The sequence below is a fragment of the Apis dorsata genome, unplaced genomic scaffold (genome assembly GCF_000469605.1).
Source record: "Apis dorsata unplaced genomic scaffold, Apis dorsata 1.3 scaffold_88, whole genome shotgun sequence".
In the NCBI taxonomy this organism is placed as follows: domain Eukaryota; kingdom Metazoa; phylum Arthropoda; class Insecta; order Hymenoptera; family Apidae; genus Apis; species Apis dorsata.
In genome coordinates, this window is record NW_006263386.1 from 973775 (window position 1) to 986066 (window position 12292).

General features: G+C 30.4%; 2 protein-coding genes across 8 annotated transcripts in view; one reads left to right on the forward strand and one right to left on the reverse strand.

Moving 5' to 3' along the window:
* Nucleotides 1-12292, reverse strand: part of LOC102675086 (furin-like protease 1) — a 306104-nt gene that overhangs the window by 204218 nt on the left and 89594 nt on the right. The window lies entirely within an intron of this gene.
* Nucleotides 11997-12292, forward strand: part of LOC102674730 (multiple inositol polyphosphate phosphatase 1-like) — a 3596-nt gene continuing 3300 nt past the window's right edge. For both annotated transcript variants that reach the window (XM_006611458.2, XM_031508503.1), the window contains exon 1: nt 11997-12255. The gene's annotated coding sequence lies outside the window, so the exon portion shown is untranslated. The remainder of the gene's footprint in view (nt 12256-12292) is intronic.

The window sequence follows — 12292 nt, forward strand, 5'->3', positions numbered from 1 at the left end:
ACATGGGAAAAATACGAGAGAAATCGTTTCCACGATTGTAAATGTTTTGTTACGAATAACCGCTACACGAAAATACATATTTTAACGATTAATGTTTCGATAAATGGTAAAATTACGAAGAGATTTCAACATTGCGTTATTTTTACAACATTATTGCTTTACGATTTAAAAATAGCAAAATGAAAAATCTTACCGATCAATTCCTAAATTCTTCTCTATTTTTTCTTATATCCCTATCAATTATCAAATTTATTTTTATCTCATTATTCTTGAAATACCGAATTTTTTATTATGGTAAAATTATTCGTTATGCACGGCTTAATTAAAGCTTTGATATCTACTGTTTCGTTCGAGAAAAAAATGTGCAATATTCATAATTAGGTGTACCGTCGAAAAGGGAAATATGAGAGAACGTAATCAGATGCAACTTCTATGCAAAATGAAATTTCTAACTTGATGAAAAAATGAGTTTGAAAATGAAAAAAATCATGAATCGCGAAAAAAGGAAATTATCCAATGAGTTTCGACCTAATTTTTCTACACTGGATTATAACTATTGTAAATTTCATGAATATAATATACTAGGAAAAAGTGACTTGTGATAGATGATAAAAAAAATATATATATATCATAGAAGCACATGCACATCGACCCGTATTCATCTAATTAATAACGCATGAAATATTAATGCAAGTATTGTAATTAGTGATACGCTTTCGCAAACGTCTTCCCAAGGAATAATATTTCCGTTCGTTGTGCATAAAACAATTCCAAGATAAACGAGATAGGAATATAGAATTCAAGGAAGTCAAATTTCAATGAGAAAATCTCAATGATCTGTCTTGGCATTGGTTACGATTTCGATTGACATTTTCAGTAATAACTATATACTAAAACTACAATTGGAAAAAAAGCAATTGTGTGAACAATTGAGCAGTCACTATTTCCGTCTCGCTTCGTTTAACATGAACTTCAATTAATTACAACTGAGGAATTAGTTAATGGTAATTTTATCACAATAATTTTTCAATTTTTAAAATCTCAGGAGTCTCATTATTTTTATTCATTTTCATAATAATAATAATAATAATAATTCGTGAGAAGTATCAAAATTTGTTTTCCAATTATTTGTTTCGAATATATATATATATTTCGTATATATTTTTCCTTGCTCTCGAAATTACGTTTGAAAAATCAATTTTTCAATATTTAAAACCGGTGCCAAATTTATGGATATGTAGATTCATGCCCAAGTTTATAGATAAAAATTGAAAAAAAAAAAAAAAAGAAAAAAAAAAATGAACACAAAAATATAATTTCTGAAACGAAAAAAAGGTAAAGTAATAAAATTGTAAATTTCATTGTCGATAAAATTTTGAATATGGTGAAAAACGGTCGATGAATGATAACTTCCTTTTCCTTTTAGTAAAAAAAAGAAAAAAAAAAATAGACATTCAATCGCGTACGTGATATTTCACGCTTGATAAAATTTAAAAAAATAATAATATATGTGCAACAAGAGGGAATCACTTTATTTCGTTTATTTTCGAGAAATATTTTTCCGCTTTGCCACACACAAAATTTACTGCAAGTATTATGCTTGGATAATAAAAAGATATAAATTTATTAATATAACGAAATAAAAAAATTATAATTACTTCAAAAATACACGGGTAAAATTTAAGAATGATTTCATCAACTAAAACAAAGAATATTCACTTTCTATATCGCGTATCATCAAATATTAATATTATTTGCATTTCTGTAGAATTATTTACAGAACTCGATTCCGTGCCATTTGGAGAACAAGTGTTACAATCTCGGTGTCCAATCTTAGGAGGAAAAAAAATTGCTGTACGGAAAAAAATATACTTCTGTCAGAAACAAATCATCGCGAAATATAATAAATCAATCGCGTATCGTGATACACGTTGTCCCTGCATAAACCGCTATCATAAGCAGGATATTAAGGTCAACAGGGTAATGGCGTTTGCCTTGACGGGACAGTTGGTCGCAATTCTCTAATATAATCATTATACGGTATTACGTTGCACCGAGAACGGCTTAAACTTTTCCCATTAATACGAATACGATCGACTTACCGTAAGAAGGAACGAGTTTCGACCAAGGAAAACGGTTGGTATTGTACTCTTGGACGAAGAAATCGAGATATATAATCGAGAGAGAAATTTTCTGTAACCTCTTACCTGGAACAGATGAAAAAATGAAATTTGATGAATCTTCTGTAATTGTATTAGAGGGATAGAGATAAGATAAAAATAATAAATTAAAAACAGGTAATAAAGTACATAAAAAATTCGTTTTCATCATCATCATCAATTGTTCCACGAATATTTCGATAATTTTCGAATCGTTAAATTTATTCTAATTTCAATATTGTTTAATTTATCGTGAATTTAATTCACTAAACTCTTAAATTGTTCAAAATTTGTTGTGATCATTTTTTAATATCTACCCAAACTTTCCATTTTTTAACATTATATAATTTATTAACAAATTATTTAGAGAGATAATTTTATTCGTTACAAGTGAAGCATTTAAGTAGTAATTTCGATAAATAATATTATATATCTACCCAAACTTTCCATTTTCTAACATAATATAATTTATTAACAAATTATTTAGAGAGATAATTTTATCCGTTACAACTGAAGCATTTAAGTACTAATTTCGATAAATAATATTTCTAATCCGAATAATTTGTCGAATTTTCATTCGAACACTCGATTCCAATTTATATAACACTTCTATTTCATTTTCTATTCTATTTCTTCCACACAATCAAGATTATAGACTTGTAACATTTCTCCAGAATGCTCGATATTCCAATGTCTTACAATCTTGAGCTCTTTCTTTCTTTCTCTTTCCTTTTTTGAGAGAGAAAGAACATACTGACAGTCCCGCCATCAGTGGCCTAATGACGCACTAATACCAACGCCAGACATAATACCTTGACGAAGGTAAGCTTTGATACTTTTAAAACGTTAGAAATCTTCTCCGACAGGATACAGTTTTTATGCTTGCATTAAACATAAGAACCAAAGTTTATGCAAATCTAAAAAATCTCTTTTGTAAAATGAATTATCGTGCTTCTTAGTTCTTAATTAATTTCTTGAATGTTATTATTTAAATGTTATTTATTTCAAACCTAATTTAATCTCGACTCACGAGTTTCGAGTTTCTACGATTTCAATTATTGTTGTATACACTCCTTGTGTGTATTTCCAACTTATTTTACTTGCAGATGTTAATTTTTTATTTTCTTTTGAATTGTCTTGAAATGTAAGATTTATCAAATACATTACTTATTTTAAAAACATTCTTAACTTTTAATTCTTTTATATACAATATTCGTAAAATTTATATACAAAAATTGAGCTTTAGAAGAAGCGAGATGGAAATCACTTTGTCTCTATCACAATATAATTTCGCTCTGTCTCTAGTTTTTATCTGGATTTTAAATTATTTGTAATTTAATAAACAAGCTCGGTTCCAATTTTTATACGACAAAAAATATAAAAATATCCCACGAATATATTAACATTGTGTAATATCTAAAATAATATTTATAGAATAAAATAAATTTACATTTCACAACTGTGTTTTCTTTCAAAGATTTACCAAGGTTAAACGGTCTATCTGTATAATGTTGCAACGCATTAAATAAAATGATATTCATGGAAGTGAACCGACACTGAAAACAATTGTTTCATTAAAAAAAAACATTTAATTGTTCATATCCTGTCACGGAAATACGATACGTATGCTTACAATATTATTGTAAATTCGTTTTATATCATTCACATCGTTCAATTTAGATAATTGGTAATGTGATAAAATACAATACCACGTGTCGGAACGATAAAATATTTAATTGTATAAAAATAACTCGAATAAAGTGCATTAACTAATTCCTGCGAATAGAATTACACGAAGGTCGAATTGGTGGACAAATGACGATATAAGGGGAATAAAAAGAGGGTCATAAATCGACTTAACATAATTCGTGGTAAGAGATCTTCAGATTTTCCTCTTACCCACAAGTCGAAATTCATTAGCCTTTGATCACTGATTCATAGCTGAACACAAGCTACGAATTAAATCTACCATAAAAGTCGACGGACAAAGAAGAAAACCCAATAACTGTGTACGTGAGATATCAAGGAGACAAAGCGATTCAAAACCTTTTTTTTTTCTTGTTGTTTTGTGGTCACACGTAGCCAAGAACGATGACTCCTCCACCCATGCGAACAAACAAACAAACAAAAAGAAAAAGGAAAAAGAAAAGGATAGAAGAATAAATCGCGGACGCCGTAGGAAAGGAAAAAAAAAAGTTCCCTCGTGAAAAAGTAGCAACCTACTTCAATTAATTATGCGACAGGCCAGCAATAGTGGCTCTAATGAAAGCATCAGCCACCAGAGGTCGCATACAAAATGGTTACCTCTCGACATAATTTTTTACCATTTCGCCCGGCTTATCTATAGACTGCTAAAACTATCCTTCCCCTCTCCCCTCTCTCCCCATTAATTTACAAAGGAAACGTCCTAGATGCGGCCGTCCTAGATGCACTCGACTGCATCCTAGTAGTAGTAGTAGTAGTAGTACCCGGTCGTTTGCAAGAACGATGAGAGTCGATAAATAAATAATACGAGCTCTCGATACCCGGGCCACAGTGCTCCAGCCAACCATGTTATTTCCATACACAGTCCATTCAGGTCACGCGTTTCTTCGGTATACTTTTACCCATTGGATACCCAGCCATCTCTAATGGCAAGATTTGCTTATTTCTTACCGATTCGGAGGAATAATTCTAAATTTCGTGAGGGAGAGAGGACGAAGATTGAGGGAGATCGTTCTAACAAAAGTTAAAGTAACGTCAGAGTCCAAGGATTAATTCTACAGATGAAAAACAAAATGGAGGAAAAAGAACTATTGTATTTGTTTCATTCCTCGTGCGATACGCGCGAAAAGGAGAAAAAAGACGCGATCGCTCGTTGAGAGAGAGAGGGAGAAAGAGAGAGAGAGTAGGATGGAAAATAATCGTACGATTTTCTATCGGCGCGAAATCGTTTCCGCCGCATTTCAATTTAAACATTTAATTATCGAAAGTCCGCGCGCAACGAGGTCATCGCGATGGCGGGGAGAGGGAGGGAGGGGTGGAGGAAAAAATCTAGGAAACGTGCCCGCGAATGAGGGAAGAACAGAGAACGAGACGCGACCCAGTTTCCCGGCTTTAAACATGTATGCTTGTACTATCGTATTTTCCTCTGCGCATCGCGATTTCCACGATGACCGGCTACGTATCCTATCATCTCCTTTTCTAAGAGTCTTGATCGAGGAAAGAATCATCGGATCATCCCTTCTTGATCGGTCTTACTTTCACGGATATCTGCCTGTGTGAATATCGTTGAATGCGATGTTACGCGAGCACGTATCTGATAGGTCGATCGGAAAAAGGGACGATTCGATGACGATCTCTGCCTTGCTGTTTTCGAGACCATTTCGATCTTTTTGTTGCGTAATTTACGTGGATCGTTCTTTGTCCAATTTTCTTTTTCTTCTTCTTTTTCTTTTAAATTGTTGAAAGGTATAGGAGAAATGTGTTGAATGTGAGGTGAAATGGAATGAATTTGGAATGAAGTTTTATTGAAAATTTTTGTTTGTTGAATTAGAATTATTAGGTTTGTATTATTATCGAAGGATTATTTGGGGAGGAAATTAAAATTTTCCTCTCTGTGATTTTTTTTACTCGACGAGATTGATACACAGAGATCCAAGGATCGTTTGAAAATACGGACGAGATAATAATAGGTGAACAAAAATCTGGTGGAATTTAATTTAAGAAAGAATTCAATGATATCACTTTTTTTTTTTTTAACTAAGTGTAACGTTATTCAATTGTACAATATTGAATTCTTCTATCTAATTCTTCTCTATTTCACAAAGAAATAAATAGTTCTATCAAATAATAAATAATAAATTAGAAATTATATTCTAATAAGCAAAGTTCTGTGTTTTTAAATATTAAGAAAATACAAAAAAAAATGCATTATTTTCTGCGCTTTCCTTTAAACTATATGAATATCATTTGAAACGATACGATTTCTGTGGTTTCGTGTAATATAACGCACTTAAAATTGGCATATGTCGGCGAACTTCGAAATATCAGGACATCTAACTTTGTCCAGAGTCGAGCAGAAAATTGTGGGCAGAAAGTTACCGCGTTTAATCAACTCTCATAATCCATGGACCTAATTCTTGCTGACTCGTTTCTTGTTCTTCTCAAATCTGATATCTGGAAATCGAATGGTCGTCAGAATTAAAAGATTTGGACGGTGTGTTTTGAGTGGATCATATCTGTTTAATGAAATTAAGAATCTCTCTTCTTTCAAAATTTTTCTCAGATGAAATTTCAAGCAAAATTCTGGAAGATTATTTTTTTAAATAAAGAACATTTCTTCTGTAAGCTATTTTTAATTAAAATTTAAAAGAAAAGGAAAATTCATATATCTTTTAAAATTTTAAGTGAAATTTTAGTAAATTATAGTTTTAAATAATCGATAATTCTTTTTCAAAATTTCTTTTAATTGAAAATCAAAGAAAAATTTCCAGGAAATTGCTATTTTTAAATAATCATAAAAGAAATACGAATGCTTATATATACGTTTTTTTGCAATTCAAAATTTTTCCAAAACTCTTTGAATAAAAATTTCAAGGGAAATTGCGTATAAGTGAAACGAATTCTCAAGATACATTTATTTCCTTTCTTCTCTTTTTCGAGAAAATCGAGAAAATTGTGGACGATCATCTTTTTAAATAATGAACATTTCTCTTCCAAAAGTTTTTCAATTTAAATTTCAAGCGAAATCATAAAAGATTATTCCTTTAACCGCGAAAAAAAAAAAAGAATCTCGAAACCTTTTTAAAAATTTTTCAAGTGAGATTCTAGGTATCTACTTTTAAGTAATAGACATTTCTTTTTCAGAGTCTCTTCTATTGAAATCTCGTGCGAAATTCGAAAAAAAAAAGAGTAAAATAAAATCATCGTCGAGAATGAACAGATAATTTAATTGAAATTTTCCTGGATGAAAAAAAGAATTAAAAAAAATTTCAAGGCTGTATGCCTCCTATATGACTGCGATGTTGCTAAAAATCACTACTGCAAAATGACTGATATACAATTTCCATGTGCAAACAAACCGACAAAGTTTCCAAGAGCAAATAAGTAACTAATGCATTTTATTGATCCCAAGTTCGCTTCAGCGCGAAAGTAAATTCACGAAACAGTCGTATTGGAAAAACATATACGTAAAGTTTCGAAACTGGTGACCAATAAACCGACACAGAGCTTTCAAGCGATGAACCTAATTTCCAAAGTGTAAAACGCTTAAATTCGTTAACTTTATATTACTTTGTTTCCAAATAATTGGCGATATTTAATTTCCAGAGTTCACTTTTCTCCCCAGATAAAATCTATCCATTATATTATTATTAAAAATTCAACTTTCTCGTCGCAAATATTTGCCGCATATTATTTCAACATTTTCTAATATATTTCGATTACCAATTATTTTCGCCTATATTTGTCGAAACTCGTTTACTAAATCTATGTAAAGATATAAAGATATGTTATTTTTTTTAGAAACGAGGTCGACCCAACAACGACACCATATGCTATATTTTCGACAATGAGAAAAACCGTAGAACATTTGTTAACCGTTCTTAATTGCCAATTACAGTTCGTAACGAGATGCGCGCGAAATGAATCAATCGAATCTTTCAAACTAAATTCCAAGCGGGCCACGATCGTCAAAAATTCGAATTGTCAAACATTCGTAATCATTCCTATCCTTAGAAATTCAATATAATAATTCTCTCTCCTACCTTTTCAACTGTTGCTTAACAAAATTCTCAAAAATTATCCTTGTGATTATTCCATTTATAATATATACTCGATATAATCTAATTCTAAACTAATTCTAAAAAAAATGTGTATTTCATATTCGAACAATAAATTTTTAACAATGTTAATCGTTTAAAATTTAAAGAATACAATACCAATTTTCCAATTTTCCAAAATTATAATTCACAGTTCACATAATTATTTGCAACATTTTTCTTTTTTTTTTTTTTTTTTTTTGAATTCTTGAAACTCCAGATCGTTGAAGCGCGATTTTTCGTTACGTGCCGCGTGCTCGGGGGGAGGAATGAGGTTTTTTTAATTAAATTAAATTAGCGTCGAGGGGGTTTACACGCCGCGGCGGCACAACGGGCGGCCGTTTGCACAACGATACCTGGGAGGGAAAAAATTTTGAAGCGGATCCTAAATTTTCTACCCGTGAATCGCAGCCGCACAATGCGCGCATATTACGGACGCATAGGAGGAGGGTAGGCAGAATTCGCGTGGCCCGTGCTCGAAATTGAATTTACAAACGAGGAAATAAACGAGCCATTCGACAACCATGTCGTTTACGCAGCAACAATTTTTTAAACAGGACGCTGTGTAGAAAATTAATGTGTGTGTATGTGTGTAACAACTTTCGCAACGATTTTTCGATAGGATGAGAAATATTCTTGATATTCGTCGAGAGGAGAAGTTCAAAAAATGAATTAGAATTGAACAATCAATTTGGCTCTTCTCAGCGTTAAGAAAACTATAATGATAATTTGTTGATAGAGGTCGCATGAAGGTCAACTTTGTTTTTCTTTTTTTAAATTGAATCATACATTTTTATCACCATTTACCGAGCATTTTAAGACGCGTGTAATGGTTCAAGGTTAATCAAGATCACTGAAGGTCAATTGCAAGGAGAAAATAATTTAGTTTTATGTAAATGATAAGATTATTGCGATAATAGAAATCATCGAAACGAATGTAACGAATATTCTTTTATAATAATTTCTCTTTCTCTTTCTTCGTATAAATTTATTTATAATTGATAAGAAGAAAGATATTAATTCTTTTCGATCCAAAATGTTTTTTTTTTCTTTTTAATTCCTCTAAAGTGTTTCCCGGATTTGATAACGCGTTGGTTTTCTTGAAACATATGTATATAGGAATTATTCAGATTCCGCGTATTTATTCAATGATCAAAATGCAAATCATTTTCGGTTTATATAATTTCATTCTCACCGGTGTCTCGAAATTACACTTTCATGCTGTGTACAACAATGCCCAGTTGGTTACGAGCATTAAAACGGAAGGGCTCGATATTTTGAATAAAATAACAATCCCTTTGTATTTTAAGAGCTGGTTGATTGTAGAACATACGTGGTCGAGTCAAATGTTATTCAAATTGATACCTTTCGTCAAATTCAATAAAACTCGCTTCCCTATTCCGATTATATTTTACGGCGAGTTGAATAAATCTTCAATTTAATTGAACAGAAAAGAAAAAAGAATTAATTTCGAGAAATTAACGCTAAAATAAAATCGCAAAAGATATGGCTCGTTTATAGAAATGTAGACCGTGTCACTTTATTAGACTTTATCAGAATTTGGGGCGACGATTTTTATGCCAAGAATTTAAGAAAATAATGTAATATCGTGTAACGTAAATGACGCGTTATCATCGATCGTTTTTTATGAAAATGAAAATTGCTTTGATAAAAAAAAAGGGGGGAAGAATAACGGTATAATCCGTTATGTTTAGAATGTAATTATTTGCAATTTATAAGCAATGCAAATTTTTAACATAAAATAATTAGATAATAAATTGTAACCGAGAATATCTTTTCTAGACTTGAAAAATTATATGGCCTGTGTTTACACGCGCAATTCAACTGAACGTTTTAGTTAATCATATAGATGGAATAGCAGACATTTGTATATACGCATAATTGGAATTTGTGTTCGTGCCGCGAAACAGACATTTCTCCGGTATTCGTTTCTGAATCAACGATTCAGGAAACGGTGCGTATAAAATTTGAATTGCGTTAATTTTCGTTTCATGCAAGTAAATTTTTTACATTTTCAACAAAATTTTCCCTCGATTATCACGATTCATAAACGATCGATTAATCCAATTTGATTAATTTTTAAATAAAACGAAACAGTATATTAAGGCAAGCTTTATAAATTTCAATTGTATTTAAATTTTTGAAAAAAATTTTAACCTCTTTATATTGTAAAAATATAATCAAAATACATAATTAATAAAAGTTGAATTAATTAACATTATTCTTACAGTAAGCACATATATATATTATTATTATTCAATTTCTTATTTCAAAATATTTATCAATATTACGTCTTTAAATTTCTTCGATGACAATTTTCAATTAGTTATTGGAGACAAACAGTTTCTATTCTTTGAAATGATATCTCATGTATCAATTTTTCATATATACGTTTCACGACATCGTAAACGCGATATTGAAAGTTTAAATCCGATAATAAAAATGAACATCTATAATTACCGAGATATAATATCAATGATCAGTATAAAGTAATTGAAAGGTGTAATAGGGACACTATTAAAACAGTCATATATTTCTGTTAATTACGTTCTATGTTACGAAGAATTCTATCGATTCTTCGACAATTCTTCTAACCGTAAACCTTTTAATATCTTTTCTCGTTGTTAACATAAGTAACACTTTTACAATATGTTTAGAAAAAATGAAAGGCTCTGTTGCACGATCGAATTTCATGAAAAAGAAAAATCACAAAGTAAAAAATCGCACATTACCAAAAAAAAAAAAAAAAGTATCTTTAATCAAAATTTCATTTTTCCACGAATCGAAGAAAGTTGCGTGAAATATTTCAACCGCGGTGGAATCGATGAGAGAGAAAGAAAGAAGAAAAAGTGATCGTCGATAAAATTTACTTCGATTCGATTCGTACCACTGAGAAATCTATAGCATTCGTTTAGAAAAAGTCTTATCAAAGATTTTTTAATCTCTTTTTAAATCAACGTGTTAGACCAATCTTCGGAAAGTTCTCAATTTTCTTGATTAGAGATCGAACAAAACACCCTGTTAACCCTTTTTTTATTTTACTATCTGAAACGTGGTTCAGAGTGGAAAGAGAGTGAAATATAAAGTAATGAAAATCGAATTTAAACGTTTTCGTGGACTTGGTGGAAGTTGCAATTAGCTTTGCTAGATTTTTCAAGATTTCGAGCAATTTATATTCATTGTTCATTGTAAATTTACTTTACAAGAAGTGTATCAGTTAAATAAAACAATTTGTATTCTCAATTTGTCGTAAATACGTTCTAAAGAAGATAAATAAATGCAATAAAAAAATTTTTTTACGAGGTGAAGTTAATAAATTAATAAAGTTTTGGTATACTGTCGATATTTTTATTTTACGCACAGTTTTATCTAGGAATTCAACACGATGAATAGTGAAGAAGAATAATATTTGTGGACAATTTAAAATTTTGCAAAATTGGTATTTAAAAGATGGCAATAAATTTTAATAATAAAAAAGAAGTAAATAAAATCCTTGACTGAAAATTTGAGCACTAACTTTATCTTCTAAAAATATTCCAGTATCGATAACGATCAATGAAATAGAAGAATATATCTTTAAGGATATTATGAAATATGAATTAATCCAGAATTATAATGGTATATGGAATTAGAGAGAGAAAGAAAACTTAAAATTTCCATATAATAACCGATATTCGACGTGATAAACGAAAAAGAAGAAGAAGAAGAAGAAGAAGAAGAAGAAGAAGAAAAAGAAATGATTAAATATTTTAATTACCATTCATTCCCAGATATAAAATTGTGATTTCTATTAATTCATTCGCTCAATCATTCATTCTTTCACAATTTTATTGGGCGTTTTAATCGTATTGTTTTCCATCGCATTATTGTAGGTAATGAAATCAGACATTTTAATTGAATTTTTTACTGTTACAGCTTTAGAGATTGTACACAAAGGTATCATGTCACGTGAAGCTTATCTTTGCCACTTACGATACGTTCTAAATATAACAAAGTATTCTAAACAGTGGCAATTGAGACATACAACAAAATCATTCTTAGTATGTTGTAAATTATTCTAAATTATTATTATTCTTATTTCCTTTCTCCTCGCTTCCACGTAATTATCAATTTTAACGCGTGCTCCAAAATAATTCGATAAATCGTGCAAAGCAATAAGAGGTAAGGCTACTAATAAACTCGTTCCTATAAAAGAAGGGAACGTACGCGTTGAATCGCTCAATCACAGAAGGTGTACAGCAGTGTTCGGACAATCGTTGAAACGTTGATAAATTGTACGTACCACAGAAGATGCATATATATATATATATA